Source organism: Carcharodon carcharias, chromosome 32, assembly GCF_017639515.1.
Source record: "Carcharodon carcharias isolate sCarCar2 chromosome 32, sCarCar2.pri, whole genome shotgun sequence".
NCBI classification, from domain to species: domain Eukaryota; kingdom Metazoa; phylum Chordata; class Chondrichthyes; order Lamniformes; family Lamnidae; genus Carcharodon; species Carcharodon carcharias.
In genome coordinates this window covers 18,775,942-18,785,772 of record NC_054498.1, presented here as the reverse complement: position 1 = coordinate 18,785,772, position 9,831 = coordinate 18,775,942, and positions in this window count along the sequence as shown.

Sequence of the window (9,831 nt, the reverse complement as noted above, 5' to 3'; positions counted from 1 at the left end):
TCCAGGGGGCAGCTAAGATTCAATGCAGACTGGGTGACCACTTTGCGGAACACCTTCGGTCTGCCCGCAAGCATTACCCAGGCCTCCCTGTCGCTTGCCATTTTAACACTCCACCCTGCTCTCATGCCCAAATGTCCGTCCTTGGCCTGCTGCATTGTTCCAGTGAAGCTCAACGCAAACTGGAGGAACAGCACCTCATCTTCCGACTAGGCACTTTACAGCCTTCCGGACTGAATATTGAGTTCAACAACTTCAGATCATGAACTCTCTCCTCCATCCCCACCCCCTTTCCGATCCCCCTTTTTCCAATAATTTATATTTTTTCAATGTATTTTTCTTTTCCCACCTATTTCCATTATTTTTAAATGTATTTCCATCCATTGTTTCATCTCCCTGTTTTAGCCTATTTTGATTCCTTCCTCCTACCCCACCCCCACTAGGGCTATCTGTACCTTGCTTGTCCTGCTTTCTACCCTTAATGTCACCGTTAGCACATTCCTTAGATAATATCACCACCGTCAACACCCCTTTGTCCTTTTGTCTATGATATTTTTAGCAATCTCTTCTTTGCCTCCACCTATCATTGGCCCTCTATTCAGCTCTACCCATCCCACTCCCTTCAACCAGCTTATATTTCACTTCATTTCTATATTTCCTCAGTTCTGATGAAGAGTCATTCGGGCTCAGAACGTTAACTGTATTCCTCTCTGCAGACCTGCTGAGTTTTACCAGCTATTTTTATTTCAACCACATTGCTGTGGATCTGGAGTCACATGTAGGCCAGGCCAGGTAAGGATGGCAGGTTTCCCTCCTTAAAGGGCATTAGGGAATCTTCACAAGAATCAATGATACTTTAATGGTCACCGTCACTGAGAGTAGCTTCATATTCCACCAGCTGCCATTTGAACCCATGACCCCAGAGAATTAGCCAGGGCCTCGGGATTACTATGCAGTGATATTACCACTGCACCACTATCACCCCTACAGCACAGAAAGACACCATTGTGTCTGCACTGGCTCTCCAAATGAGCAATTCACTTAGTGGCATTCTCCCCATAACCCAGCACATTCTTCCTCGCCACACAAACATTCCACACAGTGCCATGAATCCTGTTCACAGTCTACCCATCTGTCTTCATGCAAGAGAAGCTGGCTTACAACAGCAGGAGGAGGTCCCAGACCAGGGATGGAGAGGCCCACATTAAGCCTGTCACTCACTTTGAGGAGCGTGTCATCGCTCTGACAAATGAGGGCATAGACCCTGCCTTTGGCAACAGTGAGGTCGACAGCGAACTCTCATGAGGATCTTGCACCCCATCATTCCCCTCTCAACTGTGAGTGTTCTCTCTCCTGCTTCTGACTCTGCTGTCCTGCACAAATTCTCTCCACTTTGGTTCACAGGGAGCTCTGCCAAGTGACTGACACCCTCAGCCAGCCAATCCCTCAGCTCCATCCAGGTCCTCACCTCCAGTCAAGAGAACACCTCCCCCTTTGAAGAGCTGGAAATAAGCAACCTGTCACAGCGCTTACCCACACCTTCCACCAGTGCAGAGACACACACCTCGGTGGGACCTAGATCTGGAGCGGGCTTGGGTTCACAGTCTGGTGGTCACCGCACGGACACATGTTCCTGCAGCAGGAGGAGGCAGGTTCAGCCGCGATCCCCAGTACTCGGAGGACTGCTGGGGATCAGGCATCTGTGAGGTCTGAGTCAGATGACGAGCCCCCGGATTTGGCCTTCCAACGCATCCTGGAGAGTCAGTGGAGGGCAGGGGAACATCACGCAGAGCTGTTGGAAGCCTTCAACAGAGTGGCACAAAAGTTGGAGGAATACATCCACCTGCTGTCTGATGAAGTGGTGCCCACATGTTCACGTATGGAGATCTCCACGGAGACCCTGGTCCAGCAGAACTTGGAGATGTGTGCAGACCTGCACTCCATCATGGTAGTGAGTTCCTGCAGTGGCAACACGAAGGGGAAACGGGGCACCTCGATGTCCCCCCCCCCCCAGGTGCTCCTTCCCCTCAAGGAGTCAGGCCGGGGCCCTTGTGCACCCGAAGGGAGGAGGAAACCTCTGAGTCACCCACTCAGCCATCAAAGAGGCTGACCTCTCTCTTCGAGTCCCCTTTGCCTGTGACCCCCCCAGAGGGAGCAGCTGGCCCACAGGGGGACAGCCAATGCAAGTAGGGGCCCTCAAGGCCTCGGCTTTCCAGAGGACACACGCCGATGTCATCAGAGGCAACAGGGCCAACCATTCCACAGGCTGTCTCCAGCCCTGCTGCGGATGTCAGGGCAGCACCTAGAAGAAGTGAAGAGCCTAAAAAGTTAAGAAACTCTGATCACAAGTAGATGCACAGGTTGTCATTTTGTCACTTTATTCGGTGAAAGTGAATATCTTTTCAGATTATAATGTGTAATATTGTCTTTCAGCTTCATTCACAGGCTTTGTGCATCCTCCCCATGCAGTGGGGAGGACAATTCCAGTCGGGCCTTACTTTGCATCCCATTAGTGGACACCGTTGGATGATCCCGCTGTGCTTTCACAGACTTCCTGTCTGCTGAGGAAGACTTACGACCCTCAGAGAAAAAATTTTCTCATCTCTGTCTTAAATGAGTGACCCCTTATTTTTAAACTAGTCCTAGATTCTCCACAAGCAGAAACATGCTTTCCACATCGACTCTGTCAAGACCCCTCAGGATTTTACAAGTTTCAAATTACCAGTGTTTCAAATTACCAATCATCATTATAATATTTGGTACATTTGTGGTAAAGCGCCAAAAAGCCATGTTGGAAATCCGAAATCAAAACAGAAAATGCCGGAAACACTCAGCAGGCTGGGCAGCATCTGCGGAGAGAGAAAATGAGTTAACGGTTCAAATTTCATCAGAATGTGGATATTGACCTGAAACGTTGGCCGGAATTTCCCAGCCCCACACGCCGGTGGGATCTTCCAGTCTCGCCGATGCGAACGGAGATTTCAATGTCTCACCAGCCCTGCTATGGTGGAACGCCCCAGGGCGGGGGTGCTGGATAATTCTGGCCGCTAACACTCTTTCTCTTCACAGGTACTGCCTGATGTGCTGAGTATTTTCAGCATTTTCTGTTTTCATTTCACCGTTGAATGACCTGGCACTAATGTTAAACTTATATCTTCATGTTCTAGATCCATCCACTACAGAAGATAGTTTCTCTTTACTTTATCAAAATCTTTTATCAAAGACTTTTATCATTTTAAATGCCTTGATCAGACCAAGGGAATACAAGTGCAGCCTGCCCTGATAATTTAACTCAAGTGCTGGAAAAAATCTGGTTAACCTTTGCTCTATCCACTCCTAGTCTTTAGAATATCCTTCCTGCGTTCTCGTGTCCGGAACAGAATTCAGTAGACGCCGTGGGATGCAGCACATTATTGGATGTCAGCCCAGAACCTTCTGAAATGGAACCAAATGTCAATGGAACCACTGCAACCTTGTTAAGACATCATCATAATCACCATTACAGGACCCGGTATAATGGACCTCCGGTATACGGGGAGACCGAATAATCAAGGCTGTTCTCCTTAGAAAAAAAGAAAATTAAGGGGAGGTTTGACACAGCTCTTCATAATCACAAATTGCTTTGACAGGGGAGATGGTGGCACAGCAGTAATGTTACTGGACTGGTAATCCCGAGGCCCCGGCTAATGTTCTGGGGACATGTGTTCAAATCCCACCATGGCAGCTGGTGGAATTTAAATTCATTCTGGAATTGAAAAGCTAGTCTCAATAAAAGTGACCATGAAACCATTGTTGATTGTCATAAAAGCCCATCTGGTTCACTAATGTCTTTGAGGGAAGAAAATCTGCTGTCCTTACCTGGTCTGGCCTACATATGACTCCAGGCTTTTAACTGCCCTCCGAAATGGCCTAGCAAGCCACTCAGCTCAAAGGCGATAAGTGCTGGCCCTGCCATAAAAGAATAAATTTAAAGAAAAGGAAGAAGAATCAGGGAAACCAGATTTAATGTTATTGGCAAAAGAAGCAGGAGAAAGGTAAGGCCACATTTTTGATACGGTGAGTTGTGTGAACTGGAATGAAAGGGCAGTGGAAGTAGATTCAGTAGTAACTTTCAAAAGGGATTTGGATAAACATATGATAGGGGAAAAAAATTACAGGATTATGAGGAAAGAGCAGGGGAGGAGGGCTATCTGGGTTGCTTTGCCAAGGAGGCACAATTGACCAGATGGCCTCCCACTTAATATTGTTATATAAACGCTACATAAATCTATGATCCTATCATCATCATCACCATCTGTCAACTATCCTCCTGTGACTGTCCTCCACACAGGTAAATTCTGTGCGTGCCACATCTGGAAGAGGTGATCATCGCTTGTAAGACTAATTGTTTGGCAGAGATTGGGCCAAACTTATTTTGCTACCAAAAGATGACACGAAGCTGGTCCCACAGAGGCTATGATATCCGACAGTCTCAGGCACAGGAAGAGGAGAATCTCTCTCGCACCTTTGTAGGAAAGAGTTCAGAAGTGCAACCAAATTTTCTGATTAGCCAACACATAGGTTCAATCGAGGCATTGAATGTTCAATTGAGGCACTCGAGAGGGCATTATTTGATTATTTAAATAGAAACAACTTGCAGGGGGAAAATTTCACCCCCCCCACCCAATAGGGGGGGAAGTGCAGGAGCGGGCACGGGCAGGCGTGCCTCCGATTGGCGCCCCCGATTGGGGGCGCGCTGCCATTTTATCTGGGCGAGCCAATTAAGGCCCACCCAGCATGACGTCCACCAGGAAGCGCTGTGCACTCCCTGTGCGGGCGGGGAGGGGGGATTCCCTCAGCCGGGAGTGTGCTCTTTCGCAGATGCGCACAAAATAGCGCACTCATCTCCCTGAGGCTAAGTGCTGGCTCAGGGAGATCGACTCCAAATTTAAAAATGTTAAGGAAATGATAGCAACATTTCCCTGACACGTCCCCTCAAGTGACAGTGTCACATGAGTTGGGACATGTCCATCACCTTTACTGAAACTTTTATTAATTATTTAAAAACCCTCATGAAACGTCATCCCACCCGTGGATGAGGTTTCATGCTTTTTTTTAAGCTCACCAGAGCTCCCGGCCTGCCTGCCAGCCTTAAGGTTGGATGGGCAGGTCCATTAATGAGGTCAACTAGTTTTTAAATGGCCTCAATTGGCTGTTGACAGGTCGGCTGGCGCACAGCAAGTTTGGCTGTGCCCCTGCTGACCTGAAAATTTAAATGGGGCAGGGTAACGTTGGGGGTTCCACCTGACGTCATCCCGTGTCATTTTACACATCGGCGAGCGGACCCCGACCTAAAGATCCTCCCCCAGGGCTACGGGGAATAGGCAGGAGAATGGCACTGAGTCACAATGCTCATTCGGAGAGCTGGTGCAGACCACGACGGGCTGAACGGCCTCCTTCTGCACCATAAAAATTCTGTGATACACCACTCTCGTTCCACTTGTATAAAACTCTCTGTCACTCGTGCATCATAAACTGTATTCAAGGCATCAGTTCACAGCAGTTAGTACCGAGTAAGATTGGACAGGGGTTAATTGCAATGGACGCAATATCAGGCAGCCTCCTGCGTAGCCATGGGAATGCTGTAGCTCGATTCTCCTCAATGAATTCCACCCAGGCGGTTCTTTACACCCAAGCTCTACAGGAGGAAGGACCACCCTCGAGCCCCAAATATCGCCGTGCTCCCACTCAGCTGCTGGGGGAGTGAATACTGAAATGCGAAGGAAACACGACTGTTTTGTAGGCAAATGCGTGAGCTGGAATGTTTTGTGTTCAAGTCCCTAAAATCTAGGCTGACTCTCTGATGCAGTACCGAGGGAATGCTGTGCTGTCAGAGGTGCCCCCTTTTTAGACGAAGACTTTCAACACATCTGCCCTCTCAGGTGGGCATAAAATATCATTTGAAGAAGAGCAGGGGAGTTCTCCTTGGCATCCAAACCAACCTCACTTAAACCAGATATCCAGTGATTTATTTCATTACGGTTTGTGGAGCTTTTTTCTGTTTATTTGTTCATGGGATGTGGGTATTGCTGGCTAGGTCAGCATTTATTGCCCACCCCCTATTTCACTTGTTCAGAGGGCATTTTTTTTTAAGAGTCAATTACATTGCTGTGACTCCAGACCCACATGTAGGTCAGACCAGGTAAGGATGGCAGATTTCCTTCCATAAAGGGCATCAGTTGAACCAGATGGGTTTTTACAACAATGGTCATAGGTCCAGATGTTTTATTGAACTTAAATTCCACCATCTCTCATGATGGGATTTGAACCCTTGTCCCCAGAGCATTACACTGGATCTCTGGGTTATTAGTCCAGTGACAATACCATTACACCACCACCTTGCTGTGTGCAAACTTGCTGTTGTGGTTTCCTACATTGCAACAGCGACTACTCTTCGTAAAGAGACCTACAGAGAAGCACGTGACCATTCAGCCCATCATCTTTGTACCAGTCCTTTGAAAGATCTGTCAAAATTAGTCCCAAACCTCAGCTTTTTCCCTCATAAACCAGCAAATTGGCAAAGTTGGTTTTCTGCTTCAAAATTTTGAAAATGCTTAAAAAAAAGATGACTGGATGTAAAGATGCAACTAATAAAAGGATACTCGATATACAAGGGCACATTGTGGCCTCACCTTGTCAATCAGCAGTGTCTATTTGCAATTAAAGCGACTTGCTGTCTCTAGAAATTTACTCAACAGAGAACTGTACTTGCACTAACTGTCTGATTCCAGTGGGCCTGAGGCAGGTGTTAAGTAGAATTACAGAGTATTTACAGCATGGTAACAGGCCACTCGGCCCAGCAGGTCAATGTTGTGTTTTTTATTCTCCACATGAGCCCCCTTCTGCTCTTCTTCACTTAATTCTATCAACATATCCTTTTACTCATTCCTCCCCAGGGCTGTATCCATCTTCAAGTGAAAAGCAGACTACTGCGAATGCTGGAAATCTTGAGGGAAAGCAAAAAATGCTGGAAATACTCAACAGGCCTGGCCACATCTGTGGAGAGAGAAACAGAGTTTCTTCAGAACTTGGTGAAGTTTGAGGCGTAGTCAGCTTGGAGCAAGGGGTGGGTGGGACAAGGCCAAAAGGAAGGTCTGCAATAGGGCGGAAGACAGGGGAGATTGAATGACAGAAGAGTTAGTCCTCCGGGGTCAAAGGGAACAGTGACGAGGCAAGAAAAGATGTGCCGAGAGCAGGCGTGCAGATGACTGCAAGTGAAAAAAAGGAGAGAAAAATCAAAATACATAAAATGGGCAATGAAATAATGGTTTGAAATTGTTGAACTCAATGTTGTGTCTGGAAGACTGTAAGTGCTGAATTGAAAGATGAGACGCTGTTCCTCAAGCTCACGTTGAGCTTCACTGAAACAGTGTGGCAGACCGAGGACAGGGATGTCAGTGTGAGAGCAAGGCAGACAATTAAAACGACAGGCCACCAGAAGCCATCAGCCACATGGTTTCTTGGATACAGAAGCAAGCAGAGAAATTTAGCAAGAGGAAGAGAGGTTGCAAGTGGTGGTCAAGGGCCCTTTGGAAAGAAAAATAATATTTTTGGAAATCTTATGTAGAAAAAATGAATATATTGAGCATTATATTTTGGGTGTTGCTGCTACATAGAACTGGATAGAATTTACAGCCTAAAAGAGGCCATTCATTCCAACAGGTCCATGCTTTGTTTATGCTCCATATGAGCCTCCCCTGGCCCTCTTCCTGAACACTATCAGTCTAACCTATTGAGCTAATTGGTTCCTAGGAACCGTGTGATATTATTGGTCACATGGTCAGTATGGGCCAATCAGACGTTAGAACCATAGCCAGGAAATTGGCTGCTATCCCTGTAATTTGGCAAAACGAGCAAGAGTCTCCATGAGAGTTAGGGCCTGATTTTAACCATAACTCTTGGTCGAGACTGGCCAGGTAAAAATGGCGGCTTATGGACTGAATGGAGACGATCCACAAAGCGGTCACACATCATCCCTGTGCTCATTTGACCTACATTGGCCCTCAATTAAGCAACTTCTCAATTTAAAAATTGTCATCCTTGTTTTTAAATCCCACCATGGCCTGGCCTCTCCCATCCTCTGGAATGTCCTCAAGCCCAAAGCCCTCCTCTAAATTTTGGCCTGTTGAAGATTCCTGATTTTAATCGCTCCACCATTGTTGGCCGTGCCTTTGGCTGCCTGGGGCCTGAGTTCTTGAATAACCCCCCAAACCTCTCCAACTCTCTTTCTCCTCCTTTAAGGTGCTCCTTAAGACCTACTCTTCAACCAAAATTTGGCTATCTGACCTAACATCTCCCATTGGCTTGAGGTTTATAATGCCCCTGTGAAGCGCCTTGGGACATTTACGTGAAAGATGCTACGTAAATGCAAACTGCTGTTGTTAAATATGTCAAAAGAGGAAATTAAATCCAGCTCAACTGAATAATACATTAGTCTTGAGCAGTGTATCTTACTCTGAAACAAAAAGGTTTAGATAAGGATCACCCTGAAGGATTCTAAGTCAGTTTCTGTTACCACATTTGGAACAGAACAGTGAAAACCACTCCAGTTGCTTGCCTCATTAGAGATTGAGCAATTTTTGCTTTAGCTTTACCTTCAAAGGTGTATTCCAGGACCGTAAACCAATGGGCTGACGCATTTCAAATGTTGGCTGAGTACCAACTCTCAGATGCTTCTTCCTTCCTGCCCCTGGTTTGTCCCTCTTGTCCTCACTTTCCACCACACCCGCCTCCACATTCAAAGGATCATCCACCAATATCTCCACCACCTCCAGCGTGATGCCACTACCCTACTACCAAACACATCTTCCCCTCACCTCACCTCACCTGTCAGCATTCCGAAGGGACTGTTCCCGCTGCGACACCCTGGTCCACTCCTCTATCACCACCAACACCAAACATCAGGCCATTGTTTCCGGGACTGTCACTGACCTCATCTCCTCTGGAGATCTTTCCTCCAGGTTCCTCCAACCTCATTGTTCCCCCAACCTTGCAAAGCCCCTTTCTACTCCTTTCCCAAAATCCAAAAACTGGGCTGACCTGGTAGAACAATCATTTTAGCCTTTTCCTGCCCCTATTTTGACTCTATTTTCCCTGCCTTTGCCCAGTCTCTTCCCACTCACATTGGGGACTCTCCTGATGCCCTACATCATCTTAACAATTGCCAGTTTCCCAACCCTAAAAACCCCCTCTTCACTGTGGACATCCAATCTCTCTGCACCCCCATCCCCCACCGGGATGGTCTGAGGGCTCTTCACTCCTTCATCGAATGGAGGCCCGAGCTGTCTCCATCCACCACCACCTTCCTTTGCCTGGCTGAACTTGTTCTCTCTCATTGAACAATTTTTCGCTTAACTTGTCTTAATTCCTCCAAATAAATGTTGTTGCTATAGATACCCGCACGGGCCCTAGTTATGCCTGTCTATTTGTGGGCTATGTGGAGCGTTCCTTGTTCTAGTCCTACTCAGGCCCCCTCCCAAATCAAGAACAAGAAATAAAAGAATCCCTATTTCAGGTACATCAGTGGCTGCATCGGTGCTGCTCCCTGCTCTCGGCTGGAAGTGGAAAAATTAATCAATTTTGCTTTCAATTTCCACCCTTCTCTTACCTTCACATGGTCCATCTCTGACACTTCACTTCATTGACTTCTCTGTCTCCATGTATGGGGATAGCTGTCTACTAATATTCATTATAAGCCCATGGACTCCCAAGCTACATTGTACTATACCTCCTGACAACCTGCTTCCTGTAAGGATTCCATTCTGTTTTCCCAGTTTCTCCCTATCTGTTGCATCT